The sequence below is a fragment of the Schistocerca americana genome, chromosome 6 (genome assembly GCF_021461395.2).
Source record: "Schistocerca americana isolate TAMUIC-IGC-003095 chromosome 6, iqSchAmer2.1, whole genome shotgun sequence".
Lineage (NCBI taxonomy): Eukaryota > Metazoa > Arthropoda > Insecta > Orthoptera > Acrididae > Schistocerca > Schistocerca americana.
In genome coordinates this window covers 342,537,294-342,552,152 of record NC_060124.1, presented here as the reverse complement: position 1 = coordinate 342,552,152, position 14,859 = coordinate 342,537,294, and the positions used below count along the sequence as shown (strand labels likewise).

At 41.9% G+C, this 14,859-nt stretch overlaps 1 non-coding gene across 1 annotated transcript; it reads left to right on the top strand.

The window, feature by feature from the left end:
* The first annotated feature begins 14,558 nt into the window (after positions 1–14,558).
* Positions 14,559–14,630, top strand: Trnat-agu. Its single transcript has one exon. It is a non-coding gene; the product is annotated as a tRNA-Thr (tRNA).
* The last annotated feature ends 229 nt before the right edge of the window (positions 14,631–14,859 follow it).

Below are 14,859 nucleotides of genomic sequence, written 5' to 3'. Positions count from 1 at the left end.
ATGCTAGCGCAAAGCTCTGTACTACGTCTTTTTCAAATTTTGTTAACAATTTTTAGTTTTAAAAACACTAAGGTTTAAACCAGTAAAATCTGGTGGAACGTTAAATTGCCTGAGTCTTCTTTTTAATAGTGATTTCACTAGGAAGAAGATATTTCAATACGTCTGTGACAAAAGATAATGCCCGCATCTCGTGGTCGTGCGGTAGCGTTCTCGCTTCCCACGCCCGGGTTCCCGGGTTCGATTCCCGGCGGGGTCAGGGATTTTCTCTGCCTCGTGATGGCTGGGTGTTGTGTGCTGTCCTTAGGTTAGTTAGGTTTAAGTAGTTCTAATTTCTAGGGGACTTATGACCACAGCAGTTGAGTCCCATAGTGCTCAGAGCCATTTGAACCATTTTTTGAACAAAAGATAATGATTTATAAGATAAGCACCGCGAAGTCGCAGCCCGTACAGTATCTCCAGATGACCACTGAGTACATCGTCCCTTCATAACCACTTGTTAACAGTCAGAAAAAGAGCCCCGAATCACTTCTTGAACATGTTTTAATTTAATGTAACACAGCGCTACAACGAGGGAGAGACTATCTCGTAAATCGTCGTTCTTTTGCCTAAGGTCCTTTATTTGTGTTTCCATAATATCTAATTGTCGGCGTAAGCACGCTTTGCTGGCCGGTGTGGCCAACCGGTTCTAGGCGCTTCAGTCTGGAACCGCGCCACCGCTACGGTCGCAGGTTAGAATCCTGCCTCGAGCATGGATGTGTGTGATGTCCTTAGGTTAGCAAGGTTTAAGTAGTTCTAAGTTCTTGGGGACTAATGATCTCAAATGTTAAGTTCCATAGTGCTCAGAGCCATTTGAATCAAGCACGCTTTGTCGCACTCACAGCAGTGTTTGTTTTCAGGTTAATTTTTCTCCAGCAGTAATTTCTTCATTAGTTGCTAATACATCTACTTGTAAAATATCTTCTAGTTCTTTACTGTAGCTTCGTTTTTGTGCCCGAATATTTGTTTCATTATTAGGCTCATTAATGAGCCCTAAATCAGCACTAGAGTACGGTTGATTTAGAGGTGGAACAGTATCATTTTTCTACTTGCGTCTCGAGGGAATATTCAAAGGTTCACTTTTCTAATCCTTTCATAATCCGAACCAGTAAAATGTGCTCAGCAGACACGAGCATTATCCATTGTTTTTAGGAAATATATGAAACGTAATTCCTAACTTATTTAGTTGTCTGCTGTGGTTAGTACAACTGGCGATCGCGCACAAACTTATTTTTAGCTTAAAAACTTACTCTAAAAAAAACCTCAATACACTGATAATTGCGGCATGACTCTGAATTCAATTGCCAGTCAGTAATAAAATTTCACCCTGCGCAAACAACCTTGTTTTCGATCGTAAACGTAATTACAACAAAACGTGTTATGGCAGGTGCGAGCTACTGAACGCTGGTTGGGTCCACTCTGCATTTGGTGCTAGAGTTGTGGCGATTCGTGAATGAGTCGTTCATTTGAACGACTCTAAATAAATAATCGTAAGAATCGAATCGTGATACGGACGAATGGTCGCTCAAAAGAATCGTAAGAACGATTGCGTGTTTCCGAGTCGTGACGATTCCAAGTTCCAACGATTCATCGATTCTTAGTACGCTATGCTTCGAAGGCAACTTCCGAATCATGCCGAGTCGTGCCGAATGATTACGACCGCCAGATGGCAGTCAAGTGGAGGATGCGTATGAACAAAGGAAGCTCGGAACGAACAAACGAAGTTCGTGGGCCGTAATTTACTCGTGAAAACCAAGCTGACACTTGGCGGTGTCTGACGGGAACGAGCGCAAAGGCATTTCCCATTTACTATCGCTACCATCAGCCACCACATAGAACGATATGAGCCAAACCACGTCTGCCTCACTGCTAGATTTTGTTACTATTAAACAGACGTCTGTAGTCAGATACGTTTAAGCCACACAACCAAACTGGCATACCACGTAATTTTGCATCACCTTTCGCACAAATCGACTCCTCTTTCCTGGCATACTGAAATAAAACAATAGATGCAATCAAATCAAACGTGACCTTTCATCAATTAAGGCATTACACGTATAAATCGAGAATCACACTTGTAACGTCATATGCATGTTTACTCATAATTAAACTATTTCTGGCATATCTTATCATGACACAGTTCGATTCTAACCCCATTGACAATTTCAGACATGTCCTGCCATCTGTGAGTAAGATGTAGAACTTTTTACATTCCGTAAGAATCGTGCCATCGCAGACTAGAGTGAATCGTGAGAGAATCGTGAACGAATCGTAGGAATCGAATAGGGAAAAAGAATCGTGTTGCCCAACTCTATTTGGTGCTGCGCACGGATCCATACCGTGTATTCTAGCACCCGTGGGTGGGGGTAACTGAGCGCCACAGAAGTCACTGAAGGTGCCAATTTAAACCAATCCTTTGCCAGCGGGAGCACCACTGGGGAACGCTTCTCAGTGGCTCCGTGTGAAGGCGGCCTAAGAACGACGATTTAATAACTATCCGGAAGAGGTGCGTGAATTATCCCATCCTTCGTGTTTCTTCTGCTTACAAGAAGCCTTTCTCTCAGCTGTAAAAGCACACTGTTTTCACAGTGTCCTATCGTCCAAGTAGCATCACAAAGAAATGACGTCTATCGTTAAGACGGTTAATGTGGCAACAGTGCGCCTGAATCACACAGCTTCCATTAACACAGTTCGCTCACATTCAACAATTGAGTTCGCGGTCGTACTTCTCTGTAGTACCGTACGGTCTCAAAGGTAGCTGAGCGGGATCTATAGCAAATAAGTTACGTACTTAATCGAACGCTTCGTCTATTTATCGGTTTCTGCCGACTAACTGGCGAGAAACTGAGTTAAGAGTGGTTCCGAGTATTTGAGAGAATAATAAGTAAAATGAAAACAGAATTGACATTTAATATGGTTTTACTTTCCTCTCAGAAAACGCATTAAATGAAAGCTCTGTCTACTGCAAAATGTGCAATTGATTTTCGCACCAAATTCGGTAAAGATATTGATACAGTGAAGCGACTTACTCAAACAGCAGCTTTTAAGTTCCAGGTGAACAACCTGATGGAGAGCTTTGATACAACTTGCCATTAGGATATTTTTAAGTTTTTTTTTTTTTTTTTTTTTTTTTTTTTTTTTTTTTTTTTTTTGAAAGTGCGGGTTAAGAGATGCTTACCCGGACATCGAAGTAGCATTGAGGATATTTAGGTCAATACTGGTAACTGCAGGATCATATAATCACGATTTCAGCAATTTCCAGATGGTGCAAACTACTTGTGGATGAAAGCACACTGTCGAACTTCGCTGTCTTTTCGACAGAGATCGATACAGGTGCTAAACGTGATCTGAATAACATAATCAAAGAGTTTGATACGTAAAGTAAAATTATAATAAGAACACAATTCCAGGCTAGGAGTTTTTTTAATGTTTACTTTATAATTTATGCATTAATATTAATCTATAAGGTCTAAATAAAATTGTTTCTGTTACACATCACACTAAAATCAAAGTATAGTAGCTGCCGTAAATAGTGTGATACAGATTTTAATCGCCATAAGGAGGAGACGTTGAATCACAGACAGGTATAACGAATAGACTGCTATACATTTAAGCCTTCGCCCAAAAGACCTTTTTCCAGACGCCTATTCACAGAAGCACCCCGAGCGGTGTAGGGCGCTGCAGTCATGGACCGTGCGGCTGGTCCCGGCGGAGGTTCGAGTCCTCCCTCGGGCATGGGTGTGTGTGTTTGTCCTTAGGATAATTTAGGTTAAGTAGTGTGCAAGCTTAGGGACTGATGACCTTAGCAGTTGAGTCCCATAAGATTTCACACACATTTGAACATTTTTGAACAGAAGCACCACTCATTCACATGACCGCTATCTCTGGCCGTTGTTGCCAGATTATTTTATCATTGTAACGTTGTTGTTCGTCTGTCTTCGACTTTACTTTGTTTTAATTTTTAGAAAGTTTATACAATTTGTTATTTATTTGCTACTACAAGGAGCCAACTTGAACTGTAAATGGTTGTGAAAACATATTAATGTCTCAGTAACAAACAATCCAGAGCAAATAGGGACCATAATGACTTTCCTGGAGACTAGAAATCTACTCTGTAGGAATCAGCATGGGTTTCGAAAAAGACGGTCGTGTGAAACCCAGCTCGCGCTATTCGTCCGCGAGACTCAGAGGGCCATAGACACGGGTTCACAGGTAGATGCCGGGTTTCTTGACTTCCGCAAGGCGTTCGATACAGTTCCCCACAGTCGTTTAATGAATAAAGTAAGAGCATATGGACTATCAGACCAATTTTGTGATTGGATCTGTTCACAATATACATAAATGACCTGGTGGATGACATGGGAAGTTCACTGAGGCTTTTTGCAGATGATTCTGTGGTGTATCGTAGGTTGTAAGAATGGAAAATTGTACTGAAATGCAGGAGGATCTGCAGCGAATTGACGCATGGTGCAGGGAATGGCAATTGAATCTCAATGTAGACAAGTGTAATGTGCTGCGAATACATAGAAAGATAGATCCCTTATCATTTAGCTACAATATAGCAGGTCAGCAACTGGAAGCAGCTAATTCCATAAATTATCTGGGAGTACGCATTAGGAGTGATTTAAAATGGAATGATCATATAAAGTTGATCGTCGGTAAAGCAGATGCCAGACTGAGATTCATTGGAAGAATCCTAAGGAAATGCAATCCGAAAACAAAGGAAGTAGGTTACAGTACGCTTGTTCGCCCACTGCTTGAACACTGCTCAGCGGTGTGGGATCCGTACCAGATAGGGTTCATAGAAGAGATAGAGAAGATCCAACGGAGAGCAGCGCGCTTCGTTACAGGATCATTTAGCAATCGCGAAAGCGTTACGGAGATGATAGATAAACTCCAGTGGAAGACTCTGCAGGAGAGACGCTCAGTAGCTCGGTACGGGCTTTTGTTAAAGTTTCGAGAACATAACTTCACCGAAGAGTCCAGCAGTATATTGCTCCCTCCTACGTATATCTCGCGAAGAGACCATGAGGATAAAATCAGAGAGATTAGAGCCCACACAGAAGCATACAGACAATCCTTCTTTCCACGAACAATACGAGACTGGAATAGAAGGGAGAACCGATACAGGTACTCAGAGTACCCTTCGCCACACATCGTCAGGTGGCTTGCGGAGTATGGATGTAGATGTAGATGTAGATGTAGATGTAGATACAGGGATTAGTGACCGCAAGGTCATTGTAGCGAGACTGAATAGCTGGTGCCTTCCTAAGAAACATTGACCATTGCTTCCAAACTAATTGTGTAAGCTTAGACCAGAATTCAAAGAAACAGTATCGATAATAATTGATTTATACCAAATAAATTCATAAGAGACGAAACTCACCCACCATGGTACACAAAACGGATCACAATACTGTTGCAGAAGCAACGGGAAAAGCATTCCAAAACTGAAAGCAAGATGCTCGAAATGTCTCTCGGACTGCAAAGCGAGATGGTTTTCCTAGTTTCCAAACAAGACTCCTTGAAAGCTGATAGAAAATGCGAAGTGATTCTGGTCGTATGTAAAATACACCAGCGGCTGCACACAATAAATATGTTCACAGCGCAATAGCGGTGGTAATGTTGCCGATGACAGCGCCACTATAGCGGAGTTATGGTGCAATTTCGCTGCGACTCGCGGCCATAGTAGCGAGCAGTAACTGCCCCTGCTCACGTAGCTTGGTGAAATCCGAAAGCCAAACCGAAGGGGGCACGAAACTCTGCCCTGTAGCTAGAAACCTGTGACTCAAACCATAATTATTATTAATACATTAAACGAGGTAGCATGTGTTGTACTAATTACGCAACAAAGAAAAATATCTTTCTGTTTTACATAACCAGTGACGATATTGTACTGCTTCTCCTGGGTGGAGTTGGGTTTAAAAAAATGTGAACTAAATATTACGATAAATTTTATAAATAATCGACAAGTACTCCAAAGACGAAGAGAAAGAACTACAATGGACATGTTATTTCATGGATTCTGGCGCTTATATGCATGAACTATCTTTCCTTTGTCGCCGGCCGCCTTCAGTCCGGAACCACGCGACTGCTACGGTCGCAGGTTCGAATCCTGCCTCGGGCATGGATGTGTGTGATGTCCTTAGGTTAGTTAGGTTTAAGTAGTTCTAAGTTCTAGGGGACCGATGACCTCAGATGTTGAGTCCCATAGTGCTCAGAGCCATTTGCACCATTTTTTCCTTTGTCTTTCATTTATCTGCTTGTATTCGGACCTAAGAGGACGTTCTTGTGTAAAGCTCATCTTGCTGCACCAGCTGATAATGTAAGTTGTACTTAAAATCCGAAAAATATAATGGTTATTTGTCAAAAGAATTTGTGTATGTGGTCAATCAATTGGTAGTCTGATATCTGGATTGTCTTAAGTAGATATGGGCCTTAACAAAGAATTTTCATTGCTAGGCGCCATCTTAGAAAAATCTTTAACATTTTTCTTTTAGCTCATCTACGAGACGTGCCGTCGGTTAGGACAATTAACCTTATTTCAAATCCCACGAGACCGGAGGCAGCTACTAACAATTTAATAATTTTACTTACAGATTTTCTTTATATAACGAGATAACATCTCAGGCAGAAAAGCACTGGTCACAGGATTCCAGTTCCATTATAGGATTTCATTTGTAAATGCTACTCTTGTTATCTTATATTGAGGAATCGAGACGAAACCACGATGTTAGGGTTACGTATTGCAGTAGTGTACATCGAACAGACTAGGCAAATATTCTCTGGTGCAATATGCACACGACGTCTCACGAGCCTGGAATAATATCTGTAGTGTTGGATAAATAAGAAAAGGACAATTAATCATCGACGATTACGTAACTACCCTGAGGACTGAGCTAGTTTATTGAGTGCTTATACACGTCGGACTAAATTAAACAACATATTACACTGTTAATAATATTCCTACATTAGTTTTTTCTCTTTTATGCTGAGCCATTGCATTAATGTGTGTTTCTTTTTATGTAAGTCAAGGCTCATATTCATTCTATTACATTACACTAATAGCAAAGAAAAAGACTCACAAATAATTTTTAATTTAATACATTACCATTTGTGAGGTGAAAAGACATCAAAGACAGCTACCGGAAAGTAGTTCGAAAAGAAAAATGGCAAACAAGTTCCGCAGCACTGAGTTAATCAAAAATGGGCGTTGTTCAACCGACTATGTTTTTAGAGAAATGTAGAAGGGGAGCGGTCCTCTTCGTGTCGTGTTCCACTACAGGATTCAACAAAATGTGGAAGGACTGTCATCTGATGAAGTAGGACAAAACGCTGATGAAACAGGGTGTGATATTCCACAAGCCATTGCCTCCTTGTCCCCCTGTGACGCAGCTACTGCCGACACTTCCTTCTCAGTTCGCAGACAGACGAAAACCCGCAGGGATTTAGTCAACAAAAGGGGCCAGTAATGGTAAGAATTGGTGCAGCTCATGGTTGACGAACAGTAGCCCCAAGATGATGTTGGGCTATTCAAGAGAAGCACCGCAGCGGGTGAAAACTGCTACGTCATCTCCTTAATAAAGCGAAAATTGGCATTCTAAGTTATGTTACGGAATTCGAGTGTTCTTCGGAATCATCTCTTGTACCACTAGCTGCCACCAACAGTCTTAGTCCTTCTTCCCTTCCATCTCCACTCGAACGAACTTCACAGCCATTAGATGTACGATCGGTTGGAGCCCATAAATAAACGTCGACCCGCAGGCTGTTGATACTGTTGTTTTTTTTTTTTTTTTGAAAATAATTAGTAATACAGTGTGACAGTTATTTAACTACGTGAAAAAAGTAAATTAGTTACAAACTATTGTGTTCACACACTTTATTCAACAAGTAAACGTCACTACAGATATTCGAATTTAGGGTATGACATGTTCGATATGCCTGTCATGATTGCGATGATGTGGCGAAGTCGAATAGCGAAATTCTGCATGACCCGTTGAAGTGTCGGAACATCGATGCTGTTGATGACCTCCTGAAGGTCTGGTTTCAGTTCACCAATGGTTTTGGGGTTATTGCTGTACACCTCGTCTTTAATTTAGCCCCACAAAAAGGAGTCGCATGTCTTCAGATCCGGAGAATATGGCGGCCAATCGAGGTCCATGCCAGTGGTCTCGGGGTATCCCAGAGGCAGAATACGGTCCCCAAACTGCTCCGCCAGGACATCGAACAATCTCCTGCTTCGATGGGGTCGAGCTCCGTCTTACATGAACCACATCTTGTGGAAATTAGGTTCAAATGGCTCTGAGCACTATGGGACTTTACATCTGTGGTCATCAGTCCCCTAGAACTTAGAACAATTTAAACCTAACTAACCTAAGGACATCACACACATCCATGCCCGAGGCAGGATTCGAACCTGCGACCGTAGCAGTCGCGCGGTTCCGGACTGAGCGCCTGAACCGCGAGACCACCGCGGCCGGCGGAAATTACGGTTACTTCGGATAATGGGGATGAAATCATCTTCCAAAACATTCATGCTCGTTCGGTAGTTACCATGCCATCAAGGAATATCGCACCGATTATTCCGTGACGGGACATCGCACTCCACACAGTCACCTGTTGAGGATGGAGAGACTCCTCGATCGCGAAATGCGGATTCTCAGTCCCCCAAATGCGCCAATTTTGCTTATTGACGAATCCATCCACATGAAAGTGGGCCTCGTCAATAAAACAAACCATACCAATTCCCATCATGCTCCACGGCCAACCGAGCAGTTTGAACATCTTAACGCAAACTGTTCAGAAGTTATGACGGTTTTATTTCATATAGCTCAATAATTGCCACCCTGTAGTAACAAACACAAAGTAAACATAATGCAAAAATAACCAACTAACTGTACAAGCTCTAAGTCATTGCCATACAAACCTATCTTCATAGAATTTCATCTTACTTCACAGAAATGCAAAATCAACCATTTTAAACCGATGTTGATGAATACATATGTTTTTACTTAGCGTAAAGTCGCTGCCATTTTCTCATCAGCTTGTATTGACGTTTGCACTGCACTAATAGCTCTACCTACTACAATATTGGCCATTAAAATTGCTACACTAAGGAGAAATGCAGATGATAAACGGGTATTCATTGGACAAATATATTATACTAGAACTGACATGTGATTACATTTTCACGCAATTTGGATGCATAGATCCTGAGAAATCAGTACCCAGAACAACCACCTCTGGCGGTAATAGCTGCCTTGATACGCCTGAGCATTGAGTCAAACAGAGCTTGGATGGCGTGTACAGGTGCAGCTGCGCATGCAGCCTCAACACGATACCACAGTTCATCAAGAATAGTGACTGGCGTATTGTGACGAGCCATTTGCTCGGCCACCATTGACTAGACGTTTTCAATTGGTGAGAGATCTGTAGAATGTGCTGGCCAGGGCAGCAGTCGAACATTTTCTGTATCCAGAAAGTCCCGTACAGGACCTGCAACATGCGATCGAGCGTTATCCTGCTCAAATGTAGGGTTTCGCAGGGATCGAATGAAGGGTAGAGCCACGGGTCGTAACACATTTGAAATGTAACGTCCACTGTTCAAAGTGCCGTCAATGCGAACAAGAGGTCACCGAGACGTGTAACCAATGGCACCCCATACCATCACGCCGTTGACACGCCAGTATGGCGATGACGAATACACGCTTCCAATGTGCGTTCGCCGTGAAGTCGGCAAACACGGATGCGACCATCATGATGCTGTAAACAGAGCCTGGATTCATCCGAAAAAATGACATTTTGCCATTCGTGCACCCAGGTTCGTCGTTGAGTACACCATCGCAGGCGCTCCTGTCAGTGATGCAGCGTCAAAGGTAACCGCAGCCATGGTCTCCAAGCTGATAGTCCATGCTGCTGCAAACGTCGTCGAACTGTTCGTGCAGATGGTCGTCTTGCAAACGTCCCCATCTGTTGACTCAGGGATCGAGACGTGGCTGCACGATTCGTTACAGCCATGCGGATAAGATGCCTGTCATCTCGACTGCTAGTGATACGAGGCCGTTGGGATCCAACGCGGCGTTCCGTATTACCCTCCTCAACCCACCGATTCCGTATTCTGCTAACAATCATTGGATCTCGACCAACGCGGGCAGCAGTGTCGCGATACGATAAACCGCAATCGCGATAGGCTACAATCCGACCTTTATCAAAGTCGGAAACGTGATGGTACGCATTTCTCCTCCTTAAACGAGGCATCACAACAACGTTTCACCAGGCAACGCAGGTGAACTGCTCTTTGTGTAAGAGAAATCGGTTGGAAACTTTCCTCATGTCAGCACGTTGTAGGTGTTGCCACCGGTGCCAACCTTGTGTGAATGCTCTGAAAAGCTAATCATTTGCATATAACAGCATCTTCTTTCTGTCGGTTAAATTTCGCGTCTGTAGCACGTCATCTTCGTGGTGTAGCAATTTTAATGGCCAGTAGTGTATATATTCTTTCACTAGGTTTACTAAGTTAGAATAAATTCCTTCACTTTAACGTGTCTGGAAAATGCTGTAAGGGCAAGGTCTTCTTCTTCCTCTTCTTCCCTGCCCTTAAAAAAACCTAGAATGTTATCAGCATCCATTTTGAAAACTCGCGTGCGTGTTCCATTCAAAGAGGCAACACAATGAGTGGGGTGGCCACAGCGGTGAGCAATTTCAACGAAATACGCAGGAAGTGACAGTCGGCAGTTACGGCTGACAGTTAGTGCCGGCCGCTACGACGGACAATCGCAGCGGAAAAAGTGCCTTTACTAAATACGGGTTTCCGAAATTCCTTCAGCAAAGGTGACGAAATAAATTTTCCGGAATTTGAATCAAGAACTTTTGCCAACATGAGTAACTCGGTGTGGCGAAGAAACTCAAAACACTTTACACAGGCAAGTCTTCTAGTCCATCTTGTATACCAATTAGGCTGCTTTCAGAGTATGCTGATATAATAGCTCCTTACTTAGCAGTTGTGTAGAACCGCTGGCTCTACGAAAAATCCATACCTAAAAAGACACGAAAATTGCACAGGTGATACCAGTACTCAAGAAAGTAAATAGGTGTAATCTGCTGAATTACCGGTCCATATCACTGTATTGATTTGCAGAAGGGTTTTGGAACTTGTACTGTGTTCGATTATTATGAATTACCTGAAGCTAACGATAGATAGAAACAAAGAAAGCATGGATTTAGAAAATATTGTTCCCCTGCACAGCAACCGTGAGTTCAAAATTAATTGTGTATGTTGATGACATTTTGGTCACTGAAAAGACTTGGGAACAACATTTGGACCTGTTAAGAGATGTGTTTTCAAAATTGGAATCGGAAGGTTGTGTTGTTGTGGTCTTCAGTCCTGAGACTGGTTTGATGCAGCTCTCCATGCTACTCTATCCTGTGCAAGCTTCTTCATCTCCCGGTACCTACTGCAACCTACATCCTTCTGAATCTGCTTAGTGTATTGATCTCTTGGTCTCCCTCTACGATTTTTACCCTCCACGCTGCCCTCCAATGCTAAATTTGTGATCCCTTGATGCCTCAAAACATGTCCTACCAACCGATCCCTTCTTCTGGTCAAGTTGTGCCACAAACGTCTCTTCTCCCCAATCCTATTCAATACCTCCTCATTAGTTACGTGATCTACCCACCTTATCTTCAGCATTCTTATGTAGCACCACATTTCGAAAGCTTCTATTCTCTTCTTGTCCAAACTGGTTATCGTCCATGTTTCACTTCCATACATGGCTACACTCCATACAAATACTTTCAGAAACGACTTCCTGACACTTAAATCTATACTCGATGTTAACAAATTTCTCTTCTTCAGAAACGATTTCCTTGCCATTGCCAGTCTACATTTTATATCCTCTCTACTTCGACCATCATCAGTTATTTTACTCCCTAAATAGCAAAACTCCTTTACTACTTTAAGTGTCTCATTTCCTAATCTAATTTTCTCAGCATCACCCGATTTAATTTGACTACATTCCATTATCCTCGTTTTGCTTTTGTTGATGTTAATCTTATATCCTCCTTTCAAGACACTGTCCATTCCGTTCAACTGCTCTTCCAAGTCCTGCAATCCGAAGGTATGACTTTGAAAATAGGTAAGAGTAAATTTGGTGTAAAAGAAGTAAAATTTTTAGGGCATGTTATATCTGAGAAAGGAATTGCACCTGATAAAGAGAAGCTTGATGCTATTGCTAAATCTCCTGCTCCTCACAACAAAAAACAGCTTTGAATCATTTTTTGGTTTCACGGGATTCTATAGAAAATTGCAGCCAGACTTTGAATGCCTCAGGACTGTGTGAACCTTTGAAGAAGAGTACTGTTTGGGATTGGAATCAGGAATGTCACAATGCTTTCGATGAGATCAACGGACAGTTGTGTCAAAGTCATATATTGTTCAGACTGGATTTGTTTCTTCCTTTTTCTATTATGACAGACAGTAGTGATGTTCATTAGGATGCTATTTATTTCCGGAGGATGAAGTTGAAGGTGTTATTGATCATAGGTCACTTGCATTTGCTAGTAGAGTATTGCAGAAGCAATACTAGGTCACAAAGTCATCATCTATACTGATCACAAAGCATTGTGTTATCTCCAGGAGTATAAGCTGTATCATAACAGAATTATTCATTGGGCCTTGTTTTCACAGCAGTTCAGTTACGAAATCACATATATTAAGGGCACAGACAATGTAGTTGCTGATGCTTTGTCTATGCTACCTTTAGGGAGTGACTCATCTAACAACTTTGGAGGAGGAGAGAGAGTTTACAATTATGTACATTAGAGGTGTGAAAGAGGAAAAAGAGAGCTTCAAAATTTGCAAAGACATCAGCAGGTATCAAAATCACGATCAAAATGGGAAATCGATTAGGAGCATGTTGCGTAAGAAAGGAGGGGGAAAGATTGAACAATATTATAAGGTACACTGTATTGATACTTTAATTACTTATACACATGGGAGTTTTGGTCATTGTGGATCAGCCAAATGTAAGCAAAAGATTCAGGAAAACATCTATTTATATAACATAGGAAGGAGAGTCAAGAGAAGAAGAATGCTAGCTGTGATAGATATCAAAGAGGGAAGGTAAGTAACCAAACAAGTAGAAGTCAAATGCAAAACATACTGACTAATAATAACCTAGACCTCATGTATGTGGATGTCTACGGATCTTTGCCTAAGTCTAAGAATGGATTTTGATATATTTTGTGGTGGTCCATGTATTTTCAAAGTTCAAAAAGATGTTTTCTCCTAAGAAAGCTACTCGCAAGCAAATCATTTCTAAGTTTGAAAACACATATTTTCATCAGGTGGGTATTCCTAAAACAACTTTATCTGACAATGGTTCTCAGTTTACATCACAAACTTGGAAAGATTTTTTTGATCATGCGAAAATAAAGCACATTCTAAACTCTGTGTACCATCGATCGAGTAATTCTCCAGACAGATATGAGAGAAATTGGAAGACTCTTTAGAACATATTTCAGAGTCATACCAGTTGGATAGATTATGTAAGTGATTTTGAGGATATTATGAACAGCTAACTACACTATTCAACAGGTTCTTCACCATTTGAAAGCATGTTTAATCGCAGATCAGCTAACTATTTCTGAGAATGTTGAGTTTCCACCAAGTAAAACTCTGTCACCGCAAGAGTGACATGAAGTAACGGGTGCTATCGACAAGGGATCTCAAAATGAGTCCATATTTCTAGATTTCCAGAAGGCTTTTGATACCGTTCTTCACAAACGACTTCGAAACAAACTGCGTCCCTGTGGAGTATCGTCTCAGTTGGGCGACTGGATTCGTGATTTCCTGTCAGAAAGGTCGCAGTTCGTACTAACCGGTGGGAAGTTTTGGTGTAAACTAAAGTGATACCTGACGTTTCCCAGCTAAGTGTTACAGGCCCTCTGCTGTTCCTAATCTGTATGAATGATTTGGAGATTGCAGACAATGTTGTCATTTACCATCTAGTGAACTCACCAGAAGATCAAATCCAATTGTAAAATGATTCAAACAATATATTTGTTTGCTCGAAAAGTGGCAAAATGACCCAACATAATACAAAGTGCAAGGCCACCCACATGACTACTTTAAAAAAATCCGTTGAGTTTTGGTTACACGATAAATCATACAAACCTAAAGGCTATCAATTCAACTAAATACCTAGGATGTATATAGGCAGACTGAAGCGACGGATGCAAGTTTGAAACAAGGCATATGCGCTAACCACTACATCAACCAGGCACAGTGACTGTGCGCAGCTGCTCGGTCTACCCTAGCACGCCTCCATTCACGCCTCGGCCCACTTTAGTATTCCCTCTAAACTTGTTCGATGCTGAGGTGCTGTTCCAATACAGTTGAAGACCCTCTGCAATGCTGTACGAGTTTAGGGGGAATACCAAAGTGGGCTGAGGGGGGGAATGTGAATTTGGATTGAGGACGGAAGCACGCTGGGATAGGCTCTGCAGTTGTGCTTGGCCACTGTGCCAAGGTGGTGTAGTGGTTAGTACATCTGCCGAGTGAGTAGAAGATCTGGGTTCGAATCCCAGCCTTGGTACAAATTTTCATTCGTCGCTTCTGTCTGGATGTATACATTGTACAAGAATGAGACTTGAAATGTCGTCTAGAACCATATAGTTTCACTTAAATAACTAGGAACTACAATAACAAACAGCATATACTGGAGCGATGGCTTAGGAAATATTGTGAGGAAAACGATTTTATTGGGAGAACACTTAGAAGATGCAACAAATGCCCTAAAGACTGCCTGCCCTACGCTCGTCTCT